The sequence below is a fragment of the Fukomys damarensis genome, unplaced genomic scaffold (genome assembly GCF_012274545.1).
Source record: "Fukomys damarensis isolate Sample0158 unplaced genomic scaffold, DMR_v1.0_HiC HiC_scaffold_16, whole genome shotgun sequence".
Lineage (NCBI taxonomy): Eukaryota > Metazoa > Chordata > Mammalia > Rodentia > Bathyergidae > Fukomys > Fukomys damarensis.
Window position 1 is genome coordinate 41602023 of NW_022900928.1, and position 9948 is coordinate 41611970.

Genomic DNA, 9948 nt, shown 5'->3' on the forward strand with positions numbered 1-9948 from the left:
AAGACAAAAGTACTAACATCTGATTCATATTCAATTTAAATATTGTTTCATATCTAGTACAATACTTGTTAAATTAGAATTTGTATGATGAAGTTATGCATAAATGAAATAAATGCATTACTAAATAAATGTATACAATTTTTGCCCTTGAAATAACAGAGTTCCTACAAATGATTCCAGTTTAACATTTTTAATGGCAGAGTAGTACTCCATTGTATATAATACCAGATTTTATTTGTTCATCTATTGATGGGCATAGTAGCTAATCTTAGAATCAACTTGTGCTTTATGATACAAGGTAAATAGGTAGTAGCACCAAATGGGCATGTTGGTAAACACCTGTAATCCCAGTACACTGGGAGCTTGAGGCAGGAGGATTACAAATTCTAGCCCAACCTGTCAACTCTGATTTAGTGAGACCCTGTCTCAAAATAATAAAAAAGGGTTGAGGGTATAACTTGGGGAGAAGGCCTTGTGTTCCTTTGCCAGCAATGGAAAAGAAAGCATTGTCCACTTGATATATTTTTTTAAAAAAACATGGTTTATAATTAGCATTTTTGGGGTACTATATCTTCTAAGCATTAATCTTGAGTTTGCTCTGTATAGGTTTTTATGAACCAGAATTCTTTTCTGATCCTAGTCTTTCCAAATTTCTTTCTGTTGTGTTTTTGTTTGTGATATTGCATCCTTTTCTTTTTAATTCCATTAACTCTGTCTTACTGCACACCACAATTATCTTTAGCTGTGTGCAAGATTTCCTAATAACATCTTTCTATGATCATTTCTATATTTCTTAGGATGCCTTCTTTTATCTTACACTGATTTTTATGTGAATATCCATTTTCTAACTACTCTTGCAATCTCTCTGAAATTTCTTTTCATCTATATTCTGAGCTAATCATTTGATATATACTGTATGATAATTTGTTTTTATTTTAATGTGTATAATGTGAATGTTCAACTTAATAGATAATCTTTGAGTACTCTTTGTATCCCCAGTCTCTAGAATAGTATCTAGTAAGTTAGTTGTAGTGTCTTGAAATTTACTGTAGCACCAACATTTAGAGAGGTACAAAATATAGCTTAGCAGATTTGAGTGCTGTTGATGATGATGAGTACTAGTTAGAAAGAGGAAGGTGGGCAGCATGAACACCAAGCATGTAGCTTATCCTTAGAAAATGCTTATTCAGTTCAGTAGTGTTAAGATTCCTAATTGTCAATTGCATAAACTTTAGATGAATTGTTCCCTGATTGTTGTTTTATACGTCTAAAGTATTATTTTTGTAATTTGTATTTTTTGTGGGATTTTGTAACTACTTTACATTGAAGTGGAAATTATTTAAATAAATTAATATCCATGAAATTTAATTGTTATAAGAAAAATTATCTCATATCTTCCTAAATTTTATAATGCAAAGAGGGTGTGAAGACTACCTATTCATGGAAGATGATGATTTGATTTGTTAATGATAAAATAATATCTTACCAGATAGAGAATTTTTATTCCCCATTTCTTGATGCCTATGATGATTTCTTGTATACATTTTAGATGTTACCATATTAATTGGACAGGCTTGACTTTTTTGTGTTTAAAAATTGCTTTCTCAGGTTTTTGTTTTGATTTAGTTTGGTTTTGATTCTGCTTACTTGAGGTTGCTAATCTTTTACAAGAATTAGGAAAAATCAGGTAGAAAGGTTATTTTCATTTTATTTTGGTCTTTACATGTAACCCCGGGGCTTCCAAGCCTTTAACTTGTCATGATGCAAGAGTTTTCACAGACAAAAAGTAGCCAAGATAAATCTCCACAAAAGTATTCATACCTTCTTACTGTGTCTCCACTATTATCTGTTGTGAACAGTGAGTTTTTCCTTTAGATTTGGCATGAATAGCCTTTTTATTTTTCTTGCTATGGTGAAAACCAAGAGTATCACTAAGGCAAAAGAGGGTAATAAGGTGCATGTATCCATATCCATTCCCTCTTCAAATTTAGCTTCTTTTCTTTGGGATTTGACAGCCTCTCAAAAAACTTATCATTATATATTTGATATGCTATTAAATAAAGAAATTGTCGTTTCTTAAAAGCTAGGATGGGGACAAAGTTAGGAGTCCTTGGGAGTATTTAAAGGTTTCTCTTATCAGACGAATTGTTTTCTGATTCCCAAGTGTGAGGAAAGGTGGTAAAATGATCACAAAACCTCATGCCTACCTGAGTAACATTCTTTCTTTGAGTTGATTTCAAGAACTTTGGAGAACACTGGATATGTACATTACATTTCAAGTGACCTACCGGATATTACTACAGTCTGAAAATTTGAAAGTATTGACTGCATTGAAAAGAAACTAATGATTTTAGGGAATGGATCATTGTGTCTGGTTGGAAATACATTTTATTGGAATTTCAAGCCAGGCATAGTGCTGTATTCCTGTAATCCCAGCACTCACTAGACTGAGTTAGGAGGATCACCACAAATTCAAGGCCAGTCTGGGCTCCATAGTTTAAGACCTGTCTGAACTACACAGTGAGACTTTTGTCTCAAACAAACAAGCAAAAAACAAAACAAAACAAAAACCCCCAAACAAATGAAAACAAAATAAAAAATAATTTCAACTGAACAATAGATATTTTAATAAGTAATGAAATAAGTAACATTTTCAAAATATGTAAGAAATAAAAAGAATGGTAGTATTTCTGAGTATGTAATTTAAATGTTTTGGAATATTGTGACAAGTTACAGAATGTCTGTGTGGGATTGTGTCTTTACCTATATAGTAATGATGGAAAAAGTGTAAAGATTTGTAGTCAGTGTTATGATGTGTAAAATATCAAAGAGTTTATTCTAATTCTGGAAGAATTATGGAAGAACATAGAGAATAGATCATAAAGCAAGAGGAAGAGGAATTGTATGTATGTATACTGCCATGGAACAGATGCTGCAAGTATTCTATTCTCTCGGCTTCATCTTCATCATCACTACATGTGTATATATAAGGAAATGGCAGCTATTTTCTGTAAAGGACAGAGTAAACCTTTGAGGCTTTCTGGGCAAGTCTCTGTTGCAACTACTTAACTCTATTACTGTAGCCACATACAATATGTTATCACATGGGTATGGGTGCATTTCAACATGATTTTACAGAAGCAGGTGACAGGCTATATTTGTCCTGCAGACTTCTTTGCTCTTGCACTATCTAGATTCTTACTTAGTAGCGAGTTAGATCTTATATGGTTCATTACATGAGCTTCTTTCCTGTCTTTGTAAAATGTTTTTATATCATTCAGTTATTTAAACATTTATATAACACCTAATATATACAAGACACTGCAGGTGTAGAGGTGAAAAAAGATAATGACTTTCTTTAGGAGTTTTAAAGATACAGATGATAAATGCTTAAAGAAGCAAATAAATAAGATCACATTAAGTCAGTTCAAGTATTAAATACTATAGTTTGAGAGTAATCAGTAGCAGGAGCACAACTTTAAATAGGGTGATCAAGGAATACTTTCTGATACAAGTGATACTTGAGCCAACACCTGAATAATGAAAAGAAGCAAATAATATCATGAACCAGGGAAAAGAACATTCTAGAAAAGGGTTATTTCTCTAGAGAGCCTTAACTAATACATTACTTGTACCACTGAGCTAAATCCCTGGCCCAGTACATTACCTTTTAAACAAAATTTAAGTGTGTGGTACAGTATTGCTAACAAATAGGCACAGTGTTGTACAGTAGAAAATACTCATTTTGCTGAACTGAACTATAAAGCTGTTGATTGTTAATTCTCTATTTTCTTTCTTCCTTTCCCTCCCTGAATACCACCATTCTCTTTGCTTTTGTGTGTGTGTGTGTGTGTGTGTGTGTGTGTGTGTGTTCCCAGGATCAAACTTTGGTCCTTGTGTTTGGAAGGCAGGCACTGGAACCACTGAGCTAAATCATCCCTGGCCCACCACCATTCTCTTTTATTTGATGTATTTGATAATTTTTTAGGAACCTTGATAGTTATGTGTATTTTAGGCTTTGTCAATACTTGAGCCAATATTTATGGCTTTATGGAGTTCGTAGAAAAGGTATGAAGTCAGGCTTGCTAACATCTTTGGTTATATGCTAGTATTCTTGGTGCTTGAATCAGTATTAATGTGAAATCAATTATCTGTGTGTATCTTTACACTTTCAATATTCGTATACTATGACTCCTATTAAGAAACATAGTAAACCCAGAACTACTTCTATATTTACTTCATCATTGTGAATGGTAATATGTAAAGGGATTATTACATGAATTAAGTAGCCTGAATTTTGAATGCACAAGGAAAGAGGTATTTATGAGATTTGTGTGCTTCTGGCATCCTCCTGGGAAATTTTGCTGGTTGCATAGCCTGTAAATATTTAATCTTTTCCCGAAATTATCCTCTGGGGCTCAATCCATTAACTCAAGTGCATGCTACAGAAATATATTCATATACTATTGACAGTACAAGAGAAGAGGAAGTTAAAATAAAATGATTTTTCTATCAAATACTGTGATTTAGTAATGTCTGTGTTCTGTGGGTTTATCTTAGTGCTTAGCAAAAATGGTACATCTTAAATTCAATTTTGTTGAATGTGTGATAAAATGAAAAATGAGTGAATATATTAGCAAAGGTTCAATTTAAAATGCTTAAACTATTACATTCCCTGCTGCTCCCTACCCTTTTGCCCTGGGGAATGTCCTATGCAAAGCCATTACAATATCCAGTGAGTTCAGTGATTTCTAGAATGTTTTCTGCATGCCAGTAGATGGCAGTCCCTCTTCACTTACTCTTTTTAAAAGAAATAAGAAAGCAAATTTTAAAAGAAGAGATGAAAATGGAAACAGTTTTAAATTCAGTGCATTGTGTTTTTTTCATTTTTATGAATTGATTTTGAACAGTCATTTGTGAAGAAGGAAAAATTAAGATGTCTTGTTAATTGAAAAATAAGCCATCAGACACAATTGACTATACTGTCATTACATTTCACATCAATGAGTTACATTTTGATTAAATCACACTGTGTATTTCTTTCTGAAAATAAGCTTATCAATAACCACATGGCATATCCAATTTTCCAGGTAAATGTCAGCCAGGCTTTTGCTAACCTGGGTATTCTGGTGAAATAGCCTTCAGTTTTTAAGTATAGTGGGATCCATTTTATTATCAGCCTGGTACCTTGGAGAGTACTTAGGGAACACCTCACACTATTTTTTATCTCTAAAATATTTACAATTTGTTGAACAGTTCAGATGCTGTAAACATCCAGTCTAATGCATGTCTTAGCACTGAAACATAGTATGAATAAACCTTCCCAATAGGAACTCATTATATATTTCCACAGAGATTCCCAGTATGTGAAACACACTGATACATTCAAATTGCATCTCACTATAGTAGTTGCTAGGGAGCAAACTGAGATCGCCAATTTCATTTCCTTTACAAAATTTTTTTATGTGAAACCCAAATCATGAGTTCCAGAATAATTAATTTCCTCAACCTCTTCCTTCCTCTCATTACATTCATCATTCCTGCATCAATTTTAGTCCTCTCAAACTGACCACACTCCAACAGGGAGAAAATATGACAAGCCTTGGGAACAGTTCAGAATTTCAAACATGGTATGTAATTTCCAATTGATGTTTTTATATCCTCTTATTTAATCTAGTTTTCAATTTGTCAACAGTGCAAAGAATAGCAATCTTAAATGAGTTGTAATCTACAGCCATTGTTAACTAGAGAGTACTATCCTGATAAAAACATAGTCTTGGAAAGTCTTTGTAAATGGGGAAGAGTAAAGGGGATGAAGGGAGGACAGGGGAATAGGGCAAAATAAGAACCAAGATACATCATATAAAGGAACAAGATCCCAGTGATGAATGTAACTGTATTATATATCTAAAATGTACCAATAAACTTAATGGAAAAAATTTTCCCTCATATAGGAATAGCTTCTCCTGTACTAATGCAATTTATTTCTCTGAAAATAAGCTGCTATATTAATAGTTGAGCTAACTTTATATTATATTTGATTATTGCTATAGATTATATATGTAGGTGTCTCCCAAAGCCTCATGGAGTTCATAGCTGGGGCTTTTGGGAAGTGACAGGATCATGGGTATGTGATACTGGATTATTCCACTGATTGGTTTAACATTATGGGGAGACCCATCCTGGATATGGGTGGAACCAACCAATAGGCTTGCAGCCAGGATGGACTAAAAAAGGAAAAAAAGAAGAAAGCCTCATTGCTTCCTGCGTGCTACACCATGAGCTTATTCTCCTCTGCCATGACCCTCTGCCTTGGAGCCAGCTGAGTAGGGAATAATTCCTCTACAAACTGTGAGCCAAAATAAAATTCTCCTCTTTTAAATTGTGAATGTTGGGTGGGTATTTTGTTCTAGAAATGAGTAAGAGAATTATGTATTTTTATTTTGCTCTTAATTTTTGGAGGATGTGTGAAACCAACTGTATAGTTACTATAGACATGGGAAATGGCAGGAATGATAGAAGAAACCACAAAAGAAACAAAAAAGCACTGTGTATGTATGATTGATATATGTATTTTTCCATTGATCTATCTAAAATAATGAGAAAACACAAAAGCCAACCACTGCAGCTCCATACTTTATTATAATTTTGACATTTTTATGTTTCTTTATCAGACCTTGGGATTTGGAAGGCAAGAAAGTTTTCATATTAATTTATTTATGAAACCATTTGTATCAGTCATTTATATTTACAGCAGTCACTTATTGCATATTTAATATATAACTGACTGAGGTAAAATGATGAATAAGACACAACCCATGTCTTTAAGAAACTTAAAATATTTAAAAGCAAATAAGCCACATAAAAAATAAGGTCAATAAATTATAGATACCATGATGGAAATATGAGTTGGCTATATTGGAGTTCTTCAAGGACAGAGAGGAACTTTCTGCCTATAGCGAGAAAGGATGGAAAGCTTTAATAGTGAAGGATATTTGAATTATTTTGAATGATATACAAAAATTTTCTATGTTGACTAAGGTACACAGAAGGATCGACATAGGAATTATGAAAGAACATATATAATGTAATTTATTTCAAAATGAAATTTATATTGGGCATTAGAAAACCAGGGCTCTAAATGTAGGCAAGGATACTGTAAGAAAAGTTTTGCATGTTCAGGAATCATAAAAAAATTGGACTTTATTTTTTGGGTCCTTTATTATTTGGGCTGCTAGTCAACAATAGGTCTTATGCAGGAAGTTGACAAGGTCTCACTTACTTTTATGAAATTTCACTCTTTCAGAGATACAATGGATAGATTAAAGATTTAGGATTTGACAACAAATAGACCAGTCTGTAGTTCTTCTGAAAAGTTTCTATTCATTTCAGTTGTGTACTTTTTGATTGGATCTTTTATTTTGGGGAGGGCTGTGGGAAGCCAGCCATAGCCCACTGGCTTTTTGAAAGACAACATTTGTTCCTTTTTAAGGACTGCACGTGTTAAACTTGTTTTGACCCTGCACGGGAGAAACACGGACAGCCAAAGATCTGTAGGAGTCAGGTGTTGTTAACTCCATTTTGTTATGTTAAAGATCTGATGTTATCTATAGGAGCAGGTATTGAGGTTACTATGGTAATCCTATCCCATAATAGTTCGGTCTTTTCCTTTAAAAGGCTGATGCCTGCCTGCAATAAACGTCGCCTTGATCAGGCTCTTGTCTTGAAGTCCTTCCTTTCTCTCTGCCCCATCTCCACCCCGCTGCTCTTTCAGGTTTGAGGCACTGCTAGACAGTGCTCTGCGTCCCCGGTTCGCGACAGAGGGCTTCATTTTTTTCAGTTCTTTATATATTCTTGGTTATTAGTCTTCTGCTTGTGGAATAGCTGGCATTTTTTCCCCCAATCTGTAGATTGTGTTTTCACTTTGTTGGCTGTTCTTTTGTTGTGCAGAAACTTTTTAATTTTATGATGCTTTGTTGATTCTTGGTACTATTTATTGTGCTATTGGAGTTCTGTTCAGACAGTGTACTCTGAGTAGCTACTTTGAAGATAATGATACACCATATAATCACTATTGTTATTCTCATTAGTTATTAAATTTTTCATAAAATAAAAAAATATTTAAAATTGTGCAACACATGTTCGAGGACTTTGTAACAATTTGGGTGAGAGATGAAAAGGAACATAAATTAAAGACGATGAGATGAATATAGGAGGAAAAATACAAGCTTAGTTTGCACAGATTTAGGCAGAAGTAACCTTGGGCTTCCAAGAAGAAATATATGTTATGATCTGGATTCAAGAGAAAGCTCTTGGGTTAGATTTCTGTGCCCTTGGCATCCATCACCATATGAATGATACCTGATGCCAGGGATATGGAGGAGATCATCTAGTGTGAGCGAAAAGAGAGAGAGGGGGTAGTGGGGAGGGAGAGACAGAAACTTTCACCAGTATCTAGCATAGGATTTGTTGCTGCAAGGGCATCAGATATTTGTGAAACTGATTTTTTCATGTACATTTTGCCATCACTACAGTATTTTTTGCAAACGTAAGTGTGATCCCAGAAAAATTCATATTCTACTCTGTATATGATTCTTTCTCGCAAGATAAATACAGGTATCATGTGAAACAGGTTTCAGATGAAACAGTTAGTGTGTAGTTTGATCCAGGATTAAAGATCTTGTAAGGGGTTGTAGGCTTTCCCATGCATGTGTTTTTTTTCTAACCCTACTTTGGTGCTGCAAACTGTTGGTAAGATATTTCTGGGATAGGAGTGAGAGCATAAAGAGTAAAAGGAAGTGAGGAAGAGTCATTACCTCATAAATTATGAGAGCTGGCAGAGTCTTCAGGGATCACTTGATTACAGGGGTTTTTTTTGGGTTTTTTTTTTTTTTTTTTTTTTTTTTTTTTTTTTTTTGGTTTTCCTAGTAGAATCTCATTTCACCAAAAAAAATCAGTATGTAAAATCCCAATGTGTGGGATGGGTAGGGGAAGGGTAATAAGGGAAATGAAAAAAATGTGAGATAATGAAAAGATGAAAATGAAGTGTTTGTAGATGGGGAGGGGAGGAAGGGGTGAAGGGAGGGCAGGGGTAAGGGGAAAAAATGAAAATCAAGACTTGTCATGTAGAGGTACAGGATCCCAACAATGAATGTAACTGTGCTGTATCCCTAAAATGTACCAATAAACTCAATTAAAGCTGAAAAAAAAATTCCAATGTGCAATACTAATTAAAGTTTAGTTCAATTACTTTAAATTTACAATATAAATTTAGAGTTTATTTTGATGAATACATGTTTCTAAAAATCTTAACTTGCTTGTTAGACATGACAGTTATAATTAGCCTCAGAATCAAATTTATTTCCTTTTTTCTATTGGTTGTATTGTTTCAAGAAAATCATGAATCAAGGCCCATCTAGAAAAGCGTTTCAGGTGCACAAGCTTCAGCCAGAGGCCTGCCACACCATTGGTAAGGGCACAGAGATTCCAGGGAACAGCTATGTAGACCAGAGGGGCATGGCTGAGGCAGATCGCAGCCAGGGCTCTGCCCTGACACCAGAGTCTTAGGCACATAGGTGACAGCCTGGAAAAGAGCTACATAGGCAAACAAGCAACAGCAAGAGGCTCACCCCAATACCATTAATAAGTGCATGGAGACCCTAGCCAGAAGCCGGTGTAGACAAAAATAAATGGGATGCACAGCCCCAGCCAAAGGACCTCCCAGACATCAGCTACATAGGTCCCCCAGCAAGAGGCACACCTAGGTACCAAAGTGTGCACAGGCCCCAGCCAGAAGCCTGCCCTGTCAATAGGTCACCAGGCTGAACCCAGGAATTGGTGTACTGGGGAACAGCAGAGAAAAGGCCGCTTAGTGGCTTGCTGAGAATTGAAGACCACTGGGGGAGCAAAAAGTCACCTCAACAAAGGCATGGCAGGCTGCATGTGTTG